This window comes from Pinus tabuliformis, chromosome 5_2 (genome assembly GCF_031772625.1).
Source record: "Pinus tabuliformis cultivar Carrire ecotype Pingquan chromosome 5_2, CPIR1, whole genome shotgun sequence".
Lineage (NCBI taxonomy): Eukaryota > Viridiplantae > Streptophyta > Pinopsida > Pinales > Pinaceae > Pinus > Pinus tabuliformis.
This window is the reverse complement of record NC_142306.1, coordinates 232,311,140-232,333,054: the sequence shown is the minus strand read 5'-3', so window position 1 is coordinate 232,333,054 and position 21,915 is coordinate 232,311,140.

Genomic DNA, 21,915 nt, shown 5'->3' with positions numbered 1-21,915 from the left:
TGCGTTAAGTAAGTCATTCACGTATGACCATTTCCATGAGAGGTATTCGTAAGTGACTAATTTCTCATGATTTGAATAGTTCACTTAGCACTCATTGCATCGGGTGATGCTCACAGGGGTGAAGAAGTGGGATTGAAACTGGTGAAATAAATCACATAGCATCAATCATCACTTCCGGGGCTTGCACCCGGTAACCAGGACTTCCCGGGAGGTCACCCATCCCAGATCTCCTCTAGCTCAAGCGCGCTTAAGTTCAAATATGGCTATCCCAACTTTTCTTTTGAAAATATATGCACCTTTAAATATTCCTCTGCTAATGAATGTTATGTCTCAAGATTATCTAAAATTGTTACCCAAGTTTACAGGGGAAGACAAAGTAGTAAATAAAAAAAAGAGTATTGCTTCTTTTTGTGCATTTGCTGAGAATTTAAATGCTGAATATATGGATGTAATGATGAGATTATTTGTCCAGTCACTGGATGGGGAAGCAAGGAATTGGTTCAAAACACTTCCTTCTAATTCTATAAATACTTGGGAGGAATTAGAGAATGTTTTCACATAGAGGTGGGGTGAAAAGAAGGATCATGGTTATTTCTTGGCTGAATTCAATGCAATTAAAAGAAAAACAGAAGTATATGTAAATGAATTCATTAAAAGATTTAATAAGTTATATAATAGTTTGCGAGAAGAAATAAAACCACCACCTGTAGGAGAAAATGTGGTGTTTGCAGGGGCATTTGAATCTGATTTTGGCTTTATGTTGAGGGAGAAGAGATCTCCTACCTTACACCACATCTAGACTGATGTACTGGAAATTGAAGTAAATCTATCTGTTGTAGGGAAAATTAAGCCAAATGAACAAGTTGAATATAAGAGCAAAGGAAAAGAAGAAGTGAAGGGTGTTAGTCAACCTAAAGATTCTCATGAAAAAAGTTTGATGAAATTACTAAAGCCATTAGGAATCTGTCCAATAAATTCGTGAAGATAGAATTAGAAGGAAAAAATCCTCCAAGATAAATTCAACAGGGCCAAAACATAAATTTTAATCCTCAATTTAGGAGGCAGCCACTGAAAATTATGCAAATGGATAAAAAGGACCAAGATCAAATAAAACCACCTCTGTATATCGAAGATGAACCAGAGGAAGAAGTGGAAGAAACTCTTAAAGAATAGGAAAATCAAATTTCTACTTTGTATGATGAAGAGAAAGAAGTCATACGGGAATATTCAAATTTGGGTTATCAGGTCTCTCTGGATGATGAAGAAATTGAAGAATACTATAATAAGTGTACATATTATATGCTAGTAGAGTTGCGTAAAAAATATGATCTTAGATCTAGAAAGACATCAAGACTCCAAGATAGTGTAGAGGAGAAAACAAAGAAAACAATTCAAGAACAATCTCCAAGACAAGTTGATGAAGGAAAGCAGAAGATCAATACAATCCCAACAGTTATAGCTCATCAAGGAGAAATTTCTAACATGAAGTAGGATTCAAGGGTGTTGCACAAATATATTCAACAACGTGTTGTCAGTTCTCAGAAGGTCCCAAGTCAAAACATAAATGAAGAGGAACAATTGAAAACAATGAAAGAAAGTTTTCTTTTAATTTATTAAAAGAATTAGAAAAACTTAAAGCTCCAATTCCTTTAACCGAGCTATTGAAGACTCCTACTTATGAAAGAAAGTCTTTGAAATTATAAATATTTCATAAGATAATCATTCAGCAGATGCAGTTATTTTGGAGGAAATACCAGTGGTGACGTTTGGTCCTCATGTGGAGGAACAATATACTTCTACAACACCTTTTTATATTTCTCTGCTCATGCATACTTTCATACTTCATAATTGTATGTTAGATTCAAGAGCCTCTTATAATCTAATGCCACTTTTAGTTATGAAGAAACTAAACTTGCAAATTACAAAGCCTTATAGATTCTTGTATTCTTTTGATTCAAAAAGGGTCAAATGTGTGGGATTGATTAAGGATTTGGTGGTGTCATTGGCTCAAATTCTTCTAGGAGTATTCTAATGGACGTGGTTGTTGCAGATATTCCAACCTGCTTTGGAATGTTGCTATCTAGATCCTGGGGAGCCAAAATTGGAGTGTTCAAATTGGATTTCACTTATGATGCTATTCTAGTTTTTGGTGGAGAACAAAGGAGGTTGTATCAAGAGACCAGTTTTGGAAATACTGTCACAAAGGAGGGATCAACTAATTATCCTATTTATAGTTAGTAAAATGATGAATTTTCTTGTTTTATGTTACAAGAATCATAGGAAATTTTTGAAGATGCAAAAGTACAACTCCCTTCAACATTTAAAATCAGGGAGCTAGTTGTCAGTGGAGTCTGGAAGTTGTATTTCGATGGTGCCTATTCGAAAGAAGGGAATGGAGTTGAAGTTATAATTCTTTATCCAAAAGGTCATATAATTCCCTTCTCTTCTAAATTATAATTTGACTCCACAAAAAAAATTAATGAATATGAAGCTTTGATTCTTGGTTTACAAGCTACAAAAAATTTAGGAATACAATGTATTTATGTTTTTGGAGATCCAGAATTGGTAGTTAAACAAATCAAGAATCAATGTCAAGCCAAAAATCCAAGGCTTAAGAAATATAGGAATGAAGTGTGGGATTTGGTGGATAAATTCTTTTCTTCTTTCAATATATAGTTTGTACCTAGGGGAGCTAATAGACTAGCCGATTCATTGGCAACGGTAGCTAGTAATTTTAAGCCTCCATGGAATCCCAGGCTAAGGTATGAAGTGGAAATCAGGAACAAAGCTTCTATTCCAGATAATGTAAAGCATTGACAGGTGTTCGAAGATGAATAAAATATTAAAATATTTCTGGAAATGGTAGGTGAATTCTCGAACTTGGAGATCCACCAAGAAGATGAAACTGAAGAAGTTCAAGAAGATAAATGAAGAAGAAAATTGTCTTTAAAGGATTTTATAGGAGATCAGAAGATAATGCAGTTGAAGAATAATGTGATACCTAAAGGTTTGGTATAGTTGGAGAGATTTTTTAATTTTAATGATGTTGTTGTCAATATAAAGAAAACATATTTAGAGGATGATCTTGCAGATTGCAATCTTGGAACAGAGAAGTAACCAAAGTTGGTGAGCTTAGTAAAAGATGTTTCAAAAGAATTTAAACAGAGGTAGGTGGATCTTTACAAGAAATATGTTGATATATTTTCATGGTCTTACGAAGATATGAAGACTTATGATACCAACATTATTCAACATAAAATTCCTTTGAAACCAAGGATTAAACCATATAAAGAAAAATTGAGGCAGATTAATCCTTTAATTTTTCCATCAATTGAGAAGGAAGTTAAGAAACTATTACAAGCTAAAATAATTGTTTTTCTGAGATATTCTAAGTGGGTGGCTAATTTAGTACCTGTAAGGAAGAAGAATGGGGAGAATTGATTATGTATTGACTTTTGGAATTTAAACAGAGAACCACTGAAGGATAACTATCATCTCCCTAAAATGGATCACATATTGCAAAAATTAACAAGATCTTCTAGATTATCAATGATTGACAGTTTTCCAAGTTATAATCAAATCTCATTGCAACGAGAAGTTCAGAAAAAGACAACTTTTACCAGTCCATGGGGCACTTTCATGTATGTTAAGATGCCTTTTGGATTAATGAATGGTGGTGCTACTTTCTAGAGGGTTATGGATATAGCCTTTGTAGGTGAAAAAGAGAAATTTGTGGTAATTTATTTGTATGATATTATATTTTTATCTAGATCAGATGAAGAGAATTTAAAGCATTTGGCGTAGACTTTTGAAAAATGTAGAAGGTATGGCTTATCCTTGAACCCCAAGAAATCTCATTTTGCTTTGAAAGAAGGAAAATTACTTGGCCATATTGTATCTAAAGAAGGGGTTAGGATAGATCCAAAAAGAGTAGAAGCAATTAAAAACATACCTCTGCCAAGGAGAAAAAAGGAGATTTAAAGTTTTTTGGGAAAGATAATATTTTTAAGAAGGTTTGTCCCAAATTACATAGAAATTGTTAAGGAATTGTTAAGGAAATCACTGACATGCTGAAAAAAGATGCAGAAGTTACGTGGACCACAAATTCTAGGGAATCATTTATGAGGATCAAGGAAGCCTTTCAAGAATCCCCTGTATTGGTGAGTCCTTATTATCAAAATCCTTTTTAGATATTCTCATTTTCCTCTCCTTTTACTCTTGTAGCAATACTTTTGCAAAGAAATGAAGAAAATAAGGAGAAACATGTAGCATTCTTCAGTAGGGTGTTAAGGGATACAGTGCTGAAGTATAATATTCTGGAAAAATAAGCCTATGCTTTAATAAAAGCACTAAAGGATTTTAGAGTTTATATTCTTCAATCTCAGATTACTGATTATGTTCCTAATGTTGTTGTCAAATATGTGTTGACTTAGAGTGATAGTGATAGTAAAAGAAGAAATTGGATTGCAAAGATTTAGGAGTATGATATGGAAATCAAGCCAGCTAAGCTGGTGAAAGGACAAGGATTAGCAAAAATATTAACAGAAGCTAATCATCAAGCTATGTGAATTAATTTTTTGGTTGAAGTTATTGAATCCAAGATTGAAGAAGAACAAGGTAAGAATAAAGAACCTAATAACATAATTCAATTCCAGTATCTTTGTTCTCAGTGGTATGAAGACATTGTTCATTATTTATGTTTCCTTAGATATCCTTCTTCTTTAAATAGAACAAAATATAAAGCTCTCGTAGTGAAAGCTCAAAAGTATGTAATCGCAGATGGAAAGTTGTATTGGAGAGATCCAACTGGCATTTTATTACTATTTTTAACAGAAGGAGAAAATATAGAAGTTGTAAATGAATATCATGGATGCCTCTGTGGTGGTCATTATAGTTGGAAGGTTACAACACATAAGATCTGGAAGGCTAGTTTCTTTGGCCCTCTTTGTTTTATGATGTTTATAGACTTGTGAGAAGTTGTCAAAAGTGCCAAATGTATGTTGAATAGAAGAAATTAGTACCATTGCCATTGATTCCTGTATTTGTGGAGGAACCCTTTAGATAATAGGGTCTGGATTTTATAGGGGAGATAAATCTGCCCTCTAGTGGATAGAATAGATGGATTTTGATAGGTACAAATTATTTTACTAAATGGGTAGAAGTTGTTCCAACAAAAAGGGCTAATGATTCAGTGGTAATTAAATTTTTGGAAGAAAATATTTTCAGCATGTTTGGTTGTCCAAGAATGCTAGGAGCAGATAATGCTCAGGTTTTCTGATCTGCAAAGCTAATTGATTTTTCCCAAAAATATAATTTGATACTTTCTCATTCTAACACCTATCACCCCCAGAGGAATGTGATGGAAGAATATTCAAATAAATCCCTAGTGAAGATACTTACGAAAACTATTGCAGAGAATCATGAAAATTAGGATTCAAAGCTGAAGTTTTCCTTATGGGAAAAAAAGGTTACTACTAGGAGGTCGACTAGAAAATCACCTTTTGAGTTAGTATATGGATCATTTGCTTTATTTTCCATCCAGTTAGAGAAACTTGTTGTGGAACTTATCCAAGATTCTCAACAAGAACCAAATGCACTCACATGAAGAATGAATCAATTGGTGGAATTGAGTGAAAAAGGGAGAAAATAATGTACAATCTGATTAATTACCAAGAAAAAATGAAGTTAATATCTTACAAAAAGGCCTGAGATATTCTTTTTCAACCTAGATATTTGGTTCTTCGATGGGATGTAAGGAGAGAAGATAAAGGAAAACATGACAAGTTTGATTGTTTATGGTTTGGTCCTTTTAGAATAGCAAAAGTCAGAACCAATAACACTTTCATTCTGGAAAATTGGATGGTGAAATATTACAGTTGCCAGTCAATGGGCAGTATTTGAAACACTACTTCCATCACTGAATTCATTTTATCTCTTCATTTTATATACTGGGTTGATCATTGTGAATATTCAAAGAGCTCTTCATTGTAATGTTTCAAGCTATAATTTTGACTCCATGCCCGAGGGGAAGGCACTAATTTGCAGTTCTTAGTGTTTAGTTTTAAAATGCTATCCCTAGGTGGAGCCACATCTTGTAGCTCATTTTAATTTTCTCTATGATTAAAAGAAAAATGTATATATATCTATAAAAAAATCAAAAGAAAAAGAAAATCAAAAGGAAAAAAAATTGATCTTCAATTTTGATTAATTTATAATGGTGGATTAAGCTACACTAATTAAATCTTAATGCAAACTTAAGATTAAAACTCATGGGTCCCCATACACCAAAGTTGCAACAACAAAGTCGACAATGTTTAAATTTAATTTACAATTTTGGGCACAATGGAGAATGTGAGTAGGACCCATCAAATGGAGCAAACCCAATGACACTATATGCCCAACGATCAACTCTCCGAGTGCCTTGGAAAAGAATTTTCAAGATCTACCTTGACTAAAAATCAATGGTTCATAATGGTTACTGGGGGACTCCATTGGATTTCCTCCATACATAAGTCCGCCCCCTATTAAGTCAACACGTGAGCATGGGCAACATGTATCCATTATGCCACTATTGTGTCATTGGCTATCATCATACCCCTTTGCCACCTCATCAACCACACCATCCATCACCTCATCTATATTTTCACCATGTCATCAATTCAAATTTCCTACGTTCACATTTAATTATTTTCTTTCCCACCCATTATTCTATTTCCTCTCTAATATCTCGTTTCTTTTACTCATTTCATTTTCCATTGTCCTCTCCTCTTGCTTCCAAGGATCCAATTGTACAAATTGAAACTTTAGTCAACATCATCCACCACTGCTTCGGTATTTGCGTGAAATATTTGACATCCAAGATTATCAAAATGTTGAAGAAAGACATTTTAGCAGGCTCTTCTTCCCATATTCCATTGATGGACACCAAAAGGGATATATTTGACCCATTTTTCTCCATTAATTACATAGAAATTTATTGGCATGTTATTCTTAACCAAGCTGAGCCTCCTGTATATGTTGCTACTGTTAGGTCAAATGTTTGAGCTACCATGATTCCTCAAACTTGTGTGTTCCCAGAATTCATATATTGGCTCATCTCTACCCTCTATCCTAAAAAATGTATTGTCATGCATGAAGAAATTAGGCGAAAATATTTTTCAAGTATCTTCCCTTTTGATTCAGCAATGATTATTTTTTCCTTCTTCAATTTCTTATACTCCTTTCTCAAAAGAAACTTTGTTTTCTACCTTCGAAGACTTATCTGGTTCAAATTATGCTCAATTAACTTTCTTTTTAATGCCTTCTAGGAATCATTTGCCAATAGAGCCTACTCATTTTACTTAGGATACTTATGTCGAGGAAGTTAGACCTATTCTTCAAATTCTAGCCAAGATTTTAGGATGGGAAGATACTATTATTATTGGCAAAGTTATCCTGGGAATGATCAATTTGATGATGAATCCCGAAGGAATTTTTGACATGTCTGCTTTCTGGGAGAAGATGGTTAATTCTCAATTGACAAATCTTTCCCTCACTGGATGTTTCATATTTCTCTTTCTAATTACTTACCTCTCCTTGTATACTCATGTTGAAAGATTAATTCAATTGGGATTGAGTATCATGGAACCTCACAAGAACAAAAAATTAGTGGTATTTTGGACCGACGTGGTAAGAAGTACTGCAAATAATGAGGGCTTGACGTACTTTACTACTTACTTTATCAGTTCTTTACTCAATCATAAACAATTCTCCTCCACCTTGCATATTACCTAAGGCTCAGTCTTTTCTTCAACTCAATAAAGATGTTAAAGTAGGTGATTGGTTTCTATTTGAATATTATGAAAAAATTAGATTATATGGAGTAGAACTTTCTCCCAATATGCTCCCTACATTTGTGCCTATGAGACTGTTTTCATTAGAATTTATCAAGCATACTTTGAATGTGGATCAAGTACATTTTGTTCCAGCAAAGAAGGGGCATCTATTTAAATTTTCAAGGACAGTGGGACTTTTTATTGTGAATAATAGGCAAGATATAGGAGAAGTGCAAAAAGCTATTGAAGATATGAATTTGAAACTGGGTGAGAAATGGGCATATGATCCTCACCATGTCATTTCAAATGGGAGAGTGGAAAATTCTTATGCTTCCTATCTACATGAACCTCGACTATATATCGAGAAGCTAGCAAGTGGATGACAATCCTATTTGTCAGGAGGAGTGGAGATTGAAACTCCTCATCAAAGTGAGAAGAATTAAAAGAGAGGAAATGAAGATGTCATTAATTTAGAGGAAGAAACAGGCAGAGGTAATAAAAGGGTTAAGCTGCTTGAGGGGGGTAGTTCATCATTAGCATCAGTTTTTCAATTACAGTTAAGAGAAGTTATTTTTACACCATCTTCACCAGTTACAGAAGAGACTGGTCAAAGCTCTGTTTCAATGATAAAGCGTTTTTATTCTCACATTGAAGAAAATAATAGAAAAGTTAAAGAAAGCATGGAGTCCTAATTGGAAGCTTCAGTTTATTTCAGATTACCAGACTAGATTTCTTTCTCCTATGGATTTGGAGAGAAATCAACTCAAACTAGCTTTCTCTCACCTATCTTCTTTAACTATGTCTTCTTCATCAGGTTTCTAGACTATCAATTTGATAGTAAATGATAAAGAGATACCACTTCTTGATAAAATCAACTTACATAGGCAGACTGGAGAACTGATTTATAGTGATTTGAATAAAAATTCTTTGGTTTCTAAAAGAGAAGCTTTGTTAGAGAAGGTGATTAATCAATTGAAATTAGAAAAACAAATTCTAGATCTTTAACCACCCAAATTAAAGAATAAAGAAATTGATTGCTCAAATTGGTGTCAATCGAGAGGATAGAAGTATTGTTTAGAAATTGTGGCAGGGATCTAAAACAAAAATTTAGGTGCTTAGGAAGAAGTTGAAGATGCCTTCTATAGAACATCCTAAGGCTTCAGAAGTAGCATAGGTGGAGAAATAAAAGGAAGCAATAACTAATGAACTCCTGCAAAGAAATGATAAGATTTCCAAGCCAAAGGAAATTAATTTTGTTTTGCAACAGAAGATTGACTCTCATGTTTTTACTATCTTAGTACAAGAAGATTTCGAAGACCCACTTGATAAACTAACAAGAGTGATGACTGAGCTACAAATTTCTGACAATGAGATGAAGAAAGTTCAAAGAGATTATGAGAGTGCCTTGAAGATTATAAAATCCACTGAAAGAGACTTGGCAATGTCCAAGGAGAATGTTGAGAAGTACATAAATGATTTTCAGGTTGCTTCTCAAGAAATTAAAGAGCTAAAGGAGAAGGTGAAGGGAAATATGTCCCTTATTCAAGCAAGAGAAATTTTATGGAATGATATCATCCATAATGCAAGGAACATCTCAGGATCATTGTGTATAGTTGAAGAGGAGAAAATCATTATCAGAGACCTGGAAAACTTCATCACTGCTAATAAGAAAAAGTTACAGTAGCGAGCTCAGTTTGCTAAGAAAATGATTGATTTCCTTAACTCAAGATATTCACAATAGTTAAAGGAATTAGGAGTTGAAGATAGAACTAAGTATGTCTTAGATATTAATAAGATGATTGTGAAAAAATTATACAGGAAGACAGAAGAGACAAAATTACATTGGTAAAAGAAGTTGTAATGAAATTCAATATTGATTTTGATAAAAGAACAAGAGGAGGTTTGCCTTCATGTTGGGACAAGTAGGGAAATATATTACCCTCGGAGACTTATGAAACTTTATTGGTGGAGGCCAAGAGAAAAATCAGTTCAAATCATGAAAGAACAACAATGTTGAAGGGAGAAACGATTGTCAATTATTTACACAGGTATTTCTAGCTTTTATGGTTAATGAGAACTCTTTTTATTGACAAGCCAACAAACAAAATAATTACCAACTTCAGAATGGCACACACTAGTTTTTTCAAGAGTCCCAGTTCAGATACAACCATCTGGAAAAAATGCAAAGAATGGATGTGACCAATAACAGCAAGTGCAGAAGTTAGACATTCATCTGCACCAGAGTCTCAGATTACTAAATGAACCAGTGCCACCTTTCATACAACAATTTCTTTTTAGATCTGTTTGAAATGATGTATTTATGTTTTCTCATTTTAAAAATGTAAGTTTTGAAAGAGCAATTAATTCAAAAGTATTTTAGGAAATTAGCAGTTTTGGCAGTTGGCAGTTTCTTAACTATCCTTTTTAAAATTTTGTATAAAATCAATTCAGAAAGAGAAGTGAGGTTCTAAGTTTTGGACCTCAAAAGTATAAACTACTTGTATTCTCCATCTTCATGTGGATTTCAAATAGGATTTTGAAGTGATTCCAGACATCTCTTGATTACAAAATGTGTTTCTTGTTATTTTCATTTTATGTTTTTCTTCATAGAAGAGAGTAATGAAGTTGTTGGGCTTTAATTTTATAGTTCTACAAAAATGAGATTCCTATGAGTTAAATTTAAATTTACCTTAATTATGCGCTCCTCTTTTTATATATCATTCCATGCTAATTATGTATTTCCTCTAAAGTTTAAGACAAATATTTCTCATTAAGTAGCCTGTCGTTGAACACTTTCCACTATCCTTTCCCACCACACTTTCATTGAAATTGTATTTAGCATGAGAATGCCACTTTGAATGATTTATTTTCCCATAGAAGATTAAGAGGCACTATCTTTATAATTGTAATTTATGGGGTTTTAAAACAATGGGACAACAAACTTATTTCATCACATTTTTAAACAAATTTCTTGGGCACTGACCTATTCTCAGCCAGAAGTTGTTGTCTAAGGTACAACAAGCCTAACTTGTCTGAACACTATTTCTTTTTAGTTTCGTCTCCTTAAATTTAACATAACTTTCTATTTTTGGTAGTTTTCTACGGTTCTAAACTGCCGATGCCATTTTGAAGGCCTAAATGATTTTTTTCAAGGAAAACCAAGAGATCAGAAAAGTGCATTACAAGTTCACTAGTTCTTTTTTTCATCCTCCTCATGCATATCTTCGAAATGATGTATTATGATAGTCAAATGGAAAACATATGCCAAATTTATGACCCAGGGAAGTTGGACGTCTGAATTACTCTTTTATACAAACACTTTGTGTGCATAGTTCCTGTAGGTTATAAACACCTATTTTTTCATTAATTCAATAAGCTCACTAGAGAACCATAATTGACACAATGATAAAGCTAAACATTCAATCTGAAATCAGATCTTGACCTAGAGTGACCAGAACATACTAGGCATTTCGTCAAATACACTATGAACATGTAATCTACAGGTCATCAATGCATATCTAAATAGAGGGGTTTGATAGTTATATAAGAATCATCAATAATGTCTAATTCCCTCTCACAATGGCTGCAATAAAATTTATTACGTCATGCAATCAACAACCATTTATTTACCAATCAAAATATGTTAAGAGTCATAACTAGAATATGATAGGGTCCAACCCTAAGCCCTTCTGTTATGTAATAAACCCAATAGGGTCGAGTCATAGTCATAGTTAGTTAAGGATTCAATAAAGCCCATATTAATAATTGTAAGTGGTTAAACCACATTTAAGAAAGGGACCACAATTAGTTGCAACAGGCCGTAATTAATAAATAATGTGGTTAACCCTTGTTATGCAAAGGACCACTAATCATTAGGTTGTTGAAGTTCATTTAGCTATAAATAGTCATAGTTATAAGGGAAATATCATCAAGTCTTATTTTGTAATCGAGCTCTACTCTACTGGAGGTTGTCCCCCTGAAGAGGCAATTGAACATTGCTTTCATCTCTGAATAATAAAATACTTGTTTTTTTTCTCATTTTATTCTGTATACTGGGTTGTATTTCTTCTCATATTTGGTATTATGGAATTTCTCACAGGTCAAGAGCATAACAAGTGGTATTAGAGCACTTTCAAGCGCCGGTGGTACCTCCAGTTTTGGTAGATTTTTTTTAGGCTAGAGACATGTTATGGCATATTTAAACCATGGCATCTGTCATTGAGAGCACAAATCTATGGATTTGGGGAGGCATGCACACAGGAAATACAAGAGGTGGTCACGCTTGTTGGACTCCCTTGTAACCCCTCTGGGTACCCCTTCGAGTACTATCACATTAGACAAAACCATGCACGAACTACCTTCCACGTACCTTCTAGGTATATCGGAAGCCCCCTAGGCTCACCTGAAACCTCGGATTAGATAAGCCATCGTCTTTCTTACTGCTACAGTACACTGAGAACAACACTCGGGGAGATTACTCATGCGTATGATAGGGTAATCGAGTAATACAACTAAGGGTATGACTGATCCTCATTTGTTAGCGCCTTGAAATATTGGGCCGAGCACTATTGTTGGACCCTTATGTATATTGCGATTTGTAGCACCTCGTACTACTTTGTGACCATAGTTCCCTCGACTCTCTGAAGATCACCCATTATCTTATTTGCAAGATCAGATCCACCAATTGGGGTTTTACTACCGCAGTACGATTTAGATCTAGTAGTTGGGGTTCTATCGCCACTGCCACAATCAGATCCACCAGTTGGGGTTCTACCACCATAGTACCATTCAGATCTAGCAATTGGGGTTCTGTCACTACCACACCGATCAAATCCACCAATTGGGATTCTTTCGCCACAGTCCAACTCACATTTAGTCGTTGGGGTTTCATAGGCAAATCTGACCCTCTTCGTAGCAAGGCTTATGGTTGCTATAGTGTAGGCCTACTTTTCACAGGACATTGGGAAGGATCAAGTTTTCTGGAAATTGGCCACTATAGAGTTGATCAACGGGGAGTAAAACTCCATCCAGAGTAAAAAAAAAAAAAAAAAACTTGCAAGAGATGCTTACAAGAGACTTAGCCCATAAGATTCAGGATGACGAGATGATCACAGTGGTACCATTCACTTATCAACTTCAATTTTTTGGTGGTCCCAAAATTTTTCAGAGTGGCATCAAGTGACCGAGATCTATGTATTATAGAAACTAGAGCTCAAATAATGGCCAACGAGAAGATCGAGCACATTGAAAAGAAGTTGGATTCTTTCCAGGAAGAGATGCAGGAAATTACACAATTCATTGCACAATTCAATTTGTGAACGTTGGGGTTGCATCCAGAGGCACATGGTATTGATGAACACCTTAAAGGAGAATCTATCCATCATATTCACTTCCATGGAAATCACCAACATTCCTACCCTCAGCCACCCAAGTTGGACATGTATAAATTTGATGGTTCTAATCCAGCAGTATGGGTAGCACAAATGGAACAATATTTCATTCTGAATGATATCCATGATGATCCAACTAAACTACATGTGGGATCCCTTTACTTGGACCAAGAGAGATGGAAATGGTGGTAGTGGCATCAGAAATTCTATCCCGGGAACATAACTTCGTAGGTGTCCTCAAAATCACTTTGTGACCGCTTTGACAGAGAATCTAATTTTTTGGGTCGTCTTACTAAGCTCTGACAGACAACTATAGTAAAAGACTACACTACAGCCTTTGAGACATTGGACATTTGAACAAAAGGTCTAGGAGATGAATTCTACTTGGAATGTTTTATAAGTGGTCCCAAAGAATCCATCCAAGCACATGTCCAGATACACCACCCACCGACATGGATAGACGCTTGCGCAAAGCCTATCGAAGTGGAACGTGCTTTCATTGCCCAGTATACTTGTCCAAATTTCATAGCCAAGGGACACCCCACCCAGGCTCATGGCCATACCCAAACACTTAGGGTTCAAAATGTGTCCCCAATAGAAATGGTTGAAAGAAGAAAACAAGGATTTTGATACTGCTATGATGACAAATACTCCCTGGGGCATAAATGCAAGGAACCAAAATTCTTTCAAATTGATGTTACTGATCACAACTCATCGGAGGAAGCCACACCCCTTGGGGGATTAAGGGATGAAGTTGAGGAAACCCAGCAAGAAAATGAGCTCACAGCTCCACCAGAGGAACTAGTTATCTCGCTACATGCTTTGGCAGGAATTTTTGTGCCCCAAACTCTTAAAATCAGAGGGTTTATTAAACATCACCCTGTAGTAGTATTGATTGATAGAGGTAGCACTCATAACTTTATCCATCAACGAGCTGCCGAATTTGTTCATTGTTTTGTACGGGAAATCTCTAATTTCTAGGTCCTTATTGCTGATGGGGGGACAATGAAATGTGAAGGTCACTGCAAAAATATTACACTTCAGATGGGAGACTACCACCTAAAGACCCACATGTTCGAAATTAACATGGATGGTTGTGACATTGTCTTGGGTGCTTAATGTCTTCGCACACAAGGCCCAATCACTATGGATTTCCAGGAGTTATCTATGAGCTTTAAGGAGAATGACCACATGCATACACTCTGGGGACTCCAGGTAGGTGCTCCTTCTATCATCATCTCACATCGAATGGAAACGTTGTTGAAAAAGGGCCATCATAGAGTTATTGCCCAGTTTAATGCCATCCAGGCCATAGAACCCACTACTCTTCATATTCATTCTAAGATGTAACAGCTCTTAAACTGCCACCAGTAGGTATTTGACAAACCTTAAGAGCTTCCACACTCTAGAGGGGAACATGATCATAACATTAGTTTGGTCCTAGGGGCACAACCATTGAATGTGTGCCCATATTGATATCCTTTCACCCAAAAGAATAAAATTGAAAAAATCATTAAGGAAGTCCTTGAAGCCAATGTTATTCATCCTAGCATCAGTCCTTATTCATCACCAATAGTCATGGTGCTCAAGAAAGATGGGGAATGGAACATGTGTCCAAACTTTGGGTCCTCAACAAGCTCACTATCAAAGACAAATTCCCTATCCCGGTTGTTGATGATCTGCTTGATGAATTACATGGTGCTCAATTCTTTACTAAGCTAGATCTTCGCTCTCACCAAATATGAATGAAAGAAGTATACATTCCCAAGACTTCTTTCCAAACTCATGAAGGCCATTATGAATTCTTGGTCATGCCATTTGGTCTCTATAATGCCCCATCCACTTTCCAAAGCCTCATGAATCACCTGCTGAAACCATATCTCTGAAAATTTGTCCTCGTTTTCTTTGATGGAATTCTCATCTATAGCCTCACATGGGAAAAACATCTTCAACATGTTGACCTAATCTTGCAACTGCTCCAGAATCACAAATTATTTGTCAAATTGTTCGAGTGTTCTTTTAGCATGAAATAAGTCGAGTATTTGGGCCACATTGTGGGTCGTAAAGGTGTTAGGGTTGATCCAAAAAATATATAGGCAATGTAATATTGGCCCCAACCAAAAACCTTGAAGAGTTTGAGAGGATTCTTGGGTCTCACGGGTTACTATCACAAATTGTTCTGCAATTATGGTCGCATTGCTAGACCCATCACTAACTTTCTCAAGAAAAATTCATTCCTTTGGATTGATGCAGCACAATAGATGTTTATGGCTCTCAAAGAGGCCATGTGTTCCACTCTAGTATTGGCACTACCCCACTTCACCAAATCTTTTGTGATTGAATGTGATGCTTCATGTACTAGTATTGGAGTCCTCTTAATGTAGGAAGGTCGACCCTTAGCTTTCACCAATCAACAACTGAGTGGGAAACATCTGAGAAAATCTACCTATGAGAAAGAGATAATGGCCATCTTACATGAAGTAGATACCTAGCGACCATACTTATTGTTTTAGGCCCCTATACTACTACTGTATCCCCTTATTGTTATTACCACAACCCCCTTATTATATTGTTGTACCCATGTAGTCCCCATATTGTTACTATTGTGCCCCATAGAAGCCCACTATTGTTATAATTGTGCCCTTACATTATTATGGTTATGTCGGCTTTGATTATATTATGACCCCTTAGACTCCTATATATAGAAAGGAGGTCTTGTCATTTGTATCATTTAATAATTGTTCATTTGTATAATTTAAAGGACATTTCCCCCTCAAAGAGGCTTATTTAAAAGGCATTCACCTATCTTTTGTATCCTTTTGTGAGCTGGTTTCCTAACATTTGGTATCAGAGCTTTGGATTATAGGGTTTTAGCTGCTCCAAACAGGTCATCATGGCATTTTCACTGTAACTTTTCTTTTGTGACGTTTCAAAAGCTAAAAAGAAAACCCATTTGAGATGAAATCTCGCTGAACCTCACATCTGAATTGTAGATCTTCTCTCGCGATATTTTCGGAGATATGATTTGAGCAAGTTATAGTTTTTGCAAGCTCCAGAATTTCATCTAAAACAAGTAATCGTGGAATTTTTGCTATAAATTTTTCGCTAAAAAGTTTCACTAGCTAAAACAAAAACCCATTTGAGAAGAAGTCAGTCTAAACCTAGAATACAAATTTAAGATCTTGTCTCACTATATTTTCAGATATATGATTTGAGGAAGTTAGGGTTTTTGCAAACTCCCAAATTACATCTTAAACACGTGACCTTAGGAAAACCGTTATAACTTTATCTCTGAGCATCAGATTGAAATTTTGTAAGAAGTTACAGAAAGAGTACAGATGGTAGTTTTTTTTTTGTAGTTTTTAGATCCGAAGGTCAAAACAATGACAAGTGGCACGTCATATAAGTTTGCTATTCTGAAAAGGTGTATAATCAGGTCATCTTGGGAGATTGTGCATAATGCTTCCTTGGAGAATCCAATTTCAATCAAACTAGTGGCATTGGAAAGAGGACATAGAGGACTACTACATGTCACGATTTCAAAATTGGAAGATCTGAAATTACAGAGTTACAGTCGTTTCAAGATCGAGCTCCTAAAATCAAGAAAAAGCGAGATGAGGAAGTTTGATGGCAAGGATCCGGTAAATTGGATACTATAGATGGAGAAATATTTTGATGTACATGGTGTAGCACTATTACAAAAGGTATGTATTGCATCTAACTATTTAGAACTGAATCAATTTTTATGGTATAAAGGGCTTTGTTCTCGTAAACCACTTGTCACGTGGTCAATTTTCAAGGATGAAATGATACCACATTATGAGGATAAAAAGAGAAACACCTTCTTTAGCCAATTGATAAATCTTAGACAAAAGTGTTCAATGGCAGAGCACATTGAGGACTTTCAAAAATTGAATATAAGGGAAAATGATATTCCAGAGAAGTAGAGGATTGATGTCTCCATAGGGACTTTAGAGGATAACATTCAACATGAGGTTAGTCTTTGTGAGAGAAGGCATTCAGGTCGGTAAGAAAAGTGGAAAGAAAAATTATGGAAACAAGCAATTATACCCCTCAAAACTATAAACATGAAAGCGTTGTTTCTCCTAGCCTTCCACAACCTACAAGGATGACACAACAACACTTGGAAGAAAAAAGAGAAAAAGGGCTTTGTTACAATTGAGATAGAAAATGCACTAAAGGTCATAATTGTGCTGAGGAGAAATTATTTTACATTGATTAAGAAGATGAGAAAGAAAAGTATCAAGAAACATCAAAAGAAGAGGATATACACCACGAACCAACCCTAGAGAAAGAAGAAATGAATCCGACCGTATCTTGTAAAGCATTGGCAAGAATTACCACTCCTAAAACTCTCAAGATAGAAGGACATATCAAGAAGAAAAAGGTTCAAGAAGTGAAAGATCACATCAAGCAAGAAGAAATTAATCCAACCATATCTTGTAATGCATTGGCCGAAATTACCACTCCTCAAACTATCAAGATAGAAGGACATATGAAGAAGAAAAATGTTCAAGAAGTGAAAGATCACATCGAGCATCAAGAAATGAATCCGACCATATCTTGTAAAGCATTGGAAGAAATTACCACTCCCCAAACTCTAAATACAGAAGGACATATCAAGAAGAAAAAGGTTCAAGCAGTGAAAGATCACATCGCGCATCAACAACAAGTTCTCCAACTTTTAAAGGATAACACCACTTTAGTGCAGAATCATATTGTAAGCTAGAGCAGTCATAGAAACAAGAACTCGACAGCTATGAAAGCAATCAATTTCAGAGTATCTCATTAAGTGGAAGAACTTACCCACTGAAGATTCCACATGGGAGGACAATAATTTTATACAAAAGCATCAAGAACTACTCAAGCGTTGAGGACAATACTTTTTGAAGGAGAGGGGCATGTTAGGACCCTATACTACTAGTGTAACCCCTTATTGTTATTAGTACAACCCCCTTCTTATATCGTTGTACCCATGTAGTCCCCATAATGTTACTATTGTGCCCCATAGAAGCCCAGTATTGTTATTATTGTGCCCTTACATTATTATTGTTATGTCGGATTTGATTATATTATGACCCTTTAGACTCCTATATGTAGAAAGGAGGTCTTTTCATTTGTATCATCCAATAATTGTTCATTTGTGTAATGTAAAAGAGGTTTCCCCCTCGAAGAGGCTTATTTCTAAGGCATTCACCTGTCTTTTGTATCCTTTTGTGAGCTGGTTTCCTAACATATTCGGGTGGCATTTCCAAATCTACACAGACCATCAAAGCCTCAAATATTTTTTGGAGCAATGTCTATTCTTGTCACAACAAAATAAGTGGTTGGCCAAAATGTTGGGATATGATTATGAGATAATTTACAAGAAAGGGTGTCACAATGTAGTAGTGAATGCTTTATCATGCCAATTTGAGGATGAAAGAACCCTGCTATCAATCTCTCTTCCCATACCAAATTGGATTGAAGAATCCCATAAGGAACGGTTTTCACACTCCTCTCTCTCCAAACTCATTAATAACTTGAGAGCAGATCCTAATTCCTCAGTTGGATACTCTTAGAAGGATGATATTCTTCGCTACAAGGATCGAGTAGTTATAGCGCTGACATCCACCCTCAAAACGTGCATTTTGACAGAGTTGCACTCATCTCCCACTGCAGGACATGCATGCTTTCAAAAGACTTATGCTCGCACTCATCATTCTTTCCTTTGGATGGGCATGAAAACTAAAATTCTTACTTTTGTAGCTGAATGTGATGTGTGTCAAAACCACAAAGGAGAAACAGTCAAGTTACCAGGAACCTTACAACCATTTCCAATCCCTGCCTCTGTTTGGACGGATGTTTCTATTGATTTCATTACTGGTCTCCTGAAGTTAGGCAGCAAATCAGTCATCATGGTGGTTGTGAACAGAATTTCTAAATATGTTCATTTTTATGCTTTACCCCACCAATTTACCCCTACTTTGGTGGCTCAAGCTTTCGTGGACTAGATCTTGAAACTGTGTGGCATGCCCACTTTCATTGTGTCGGATCTTGACACGACTTTCACCAGTAATTTTTGGCAAGAATTTTTCAAGCTACAAGGCACCCAACTCCAACTAAGTACTTGCTATCATCCCAAAACTGATGGTCAAATTGAAGAATTCAACAAATCTTTGGAGACATACCTAAGGTGCTTCACTTCAGAAAAGCAACATCAATGGGTATAATGGCTACCTTTATCTGAATGGTGGTATAATACTAACTATCATGAAGCCACCAAGAAGACTCCATATGAAGCAGCGTATGGAAAACTCACACCTTCGCCTATTTCTTATATCCCTGGATGCTCTAAGGTGCAAGCAGTGATCAACTCCTACAAAACCGTGCAACCATACTAGCTCGTGTCAAAGATAATCTCCATCAAACTCAAAATCGAATGAAGCAATAGGCAGACCAACATCGTTAAGAGTGCACATTTCAAAAAGGGGATCAGGTAGTCCTATGGTTGCAACCATATAAGCAAACATCGCTCAAAGAAAAGGGCTTCCAGAAATTAGCTCCAAAATTCTACGGACCTTATCAAATACTTCAGTGCATTGGATCAGTGGCCTACAAGATGGCCTTGCCACCAACTTCAAAAATCCATCTAGTCTTCCATGTATCACACCTCAAGAAAGTGGTGGGGAATAATTGCAGAATTCAAGCTAGTCTACTTGAATTGGAGGAAGAAGGTTCACTCTGGCTCCAACCTGAACAAGTCATTGATATTTGAGAACGACATCTTCACGGTTGCATGATCAAGGAAGTCCTCATCAAGTGAAAAGACACCTCTCCAGAAGATGCGACCTGGGAACCAACCACTATTCTTCAGCAGTTTCCATTTCTTCAGCCTTGAGGAGAAGGTTGCTTTTGATGGGGAGTGTTAGTGCCAGTCTTTCCAGCCTTCCTCCAGTGATCAAATATGCTCTTACAAAGTGGTCTTAGAGTGTCAAGGTCAAATTTTGTCATTTCAAAGAGTCTTCAAGCAAAATTTGGTCACTAGCCATTAGGTCTAGGGTTTGCTTTCACTCCTTCTAAAGTTGTCCAAATGTCGGTCCATGTCATCATTTAGCTGAGTCTATCATCATTCATAGGGTTGTCCTCATCATGTCAGGTTCCAATGGGTCATTTTACACCTTGTTCATGCTTCAGTTGCGCCTAGGCAAGGTTCATTTCCCTCTCCTAGGGTTTTGGAGGTAAATTCTCTTGGAGGGTCAAATCATGAGAAAAATTTGTATCCAGATGTTCATACACCTTCCCCTATCATTAATGTACCTTATTAAACACTTCCCATCACTGAGATTCCCCAAATTCCTCATTTTTCCACAAACCCTAGTTTCTTGCCACAACTTGGCAATTTTCTAGGCTAGGCCTGTGTTTTGCCCTTTTGGACCCCTTCCCCTCACTCGATCTCTAAGATTCCACTTTCCCCTACTTCCTAACATCCCTCCCTACTTCCCAAAATTTCCCCAAGAATTTACAAGCCCCTCATCCCCTTCATTTCGCTTCATTTCCACAAAATTCCTTGTTTCACACATCGGGATAAGTTTCACTCAAAATATGTTTTAGAGCAATCAAAGATGAATTTTGGAAAACTGAGAGAGATTTGTGTCCACAACATGCCAAAGAAGAAACACCTCCCTCACTTTTTACACGGGTGTCATGGTTTTAGAGAAATATCAAAAATATAATCGCCTCGGGAGAATTGATGCACCTCTGAAAGTGACCTTGGGAAAATCAGGTTTTGTCCTAGCTTGGTTGGCCAAATAATTTCTTGATGAGTCAAACGATAACTAGACAAAAATATCTTTCCAATGAGCTATCATGACCTCAATTTGGAGTTTAGGAAGGCATTCAAAAGTTGACTGCAACAGCACTCTGCCTTGAGGCAGCCTCATTTGGCACATTTTGACCAGTCTTGGGAGATTTGATTTTTGACAGGGAAAATTAACTCCAAATTAAAAAATTCTAGCTGTGTTAGAAAGTAGACTCAAGGACCTTTCCAACGAGCTATCCTGTGCCCAATTTTGACACTAGGAAGGCCTCCAAAGGCCTCCTGCAAAAGGCGTTATGCACTAAGGTGGGCGCTACGCACTGGGCCTCACTAGCCAGTGTAAAAATACACCGGGGCTACGCATTCAGGTGTGCGCTACGCATTGGGTAAAATTTTTTGCTCCTTCATCCAGATTCATGCAAAATTGCCTCCAACTACTTGCAAGTAGGTTCTTTATGTTTTCTCATTGAATTTTAGACATGATTATGGTGTTTTGAAGTGGAGAAACAAGTGTGAAATGTAAAACCCTATGTTTATTTCCAAATTCATTTCTTAGGGTTTGAAACAAATATTAGGGACTGTGTGGGTTAATATATGCCTATGTCATCTATTTTTAGTGGTGTCCATGCTCATTGTTAGCCTTATCCTCACACTCTCTTTTTCCCATTACATCCCTGCTGTCAGTGTTATGGCCATTGTCATTTCCACCTCTTTTCTACACACTTGTCAAATTCCTTCATAATCAAAGCAATGACTATTTTTTCATGCAAACTCATTTGACAAAACTATTCTCATTGTGGTTTTCCTATGATACTTGGATACACATGTGACATATTTTGAAATTGCGCCAAACTCTCATTCTTCATCTCATTGAAAGTCAAACAGACTTTGA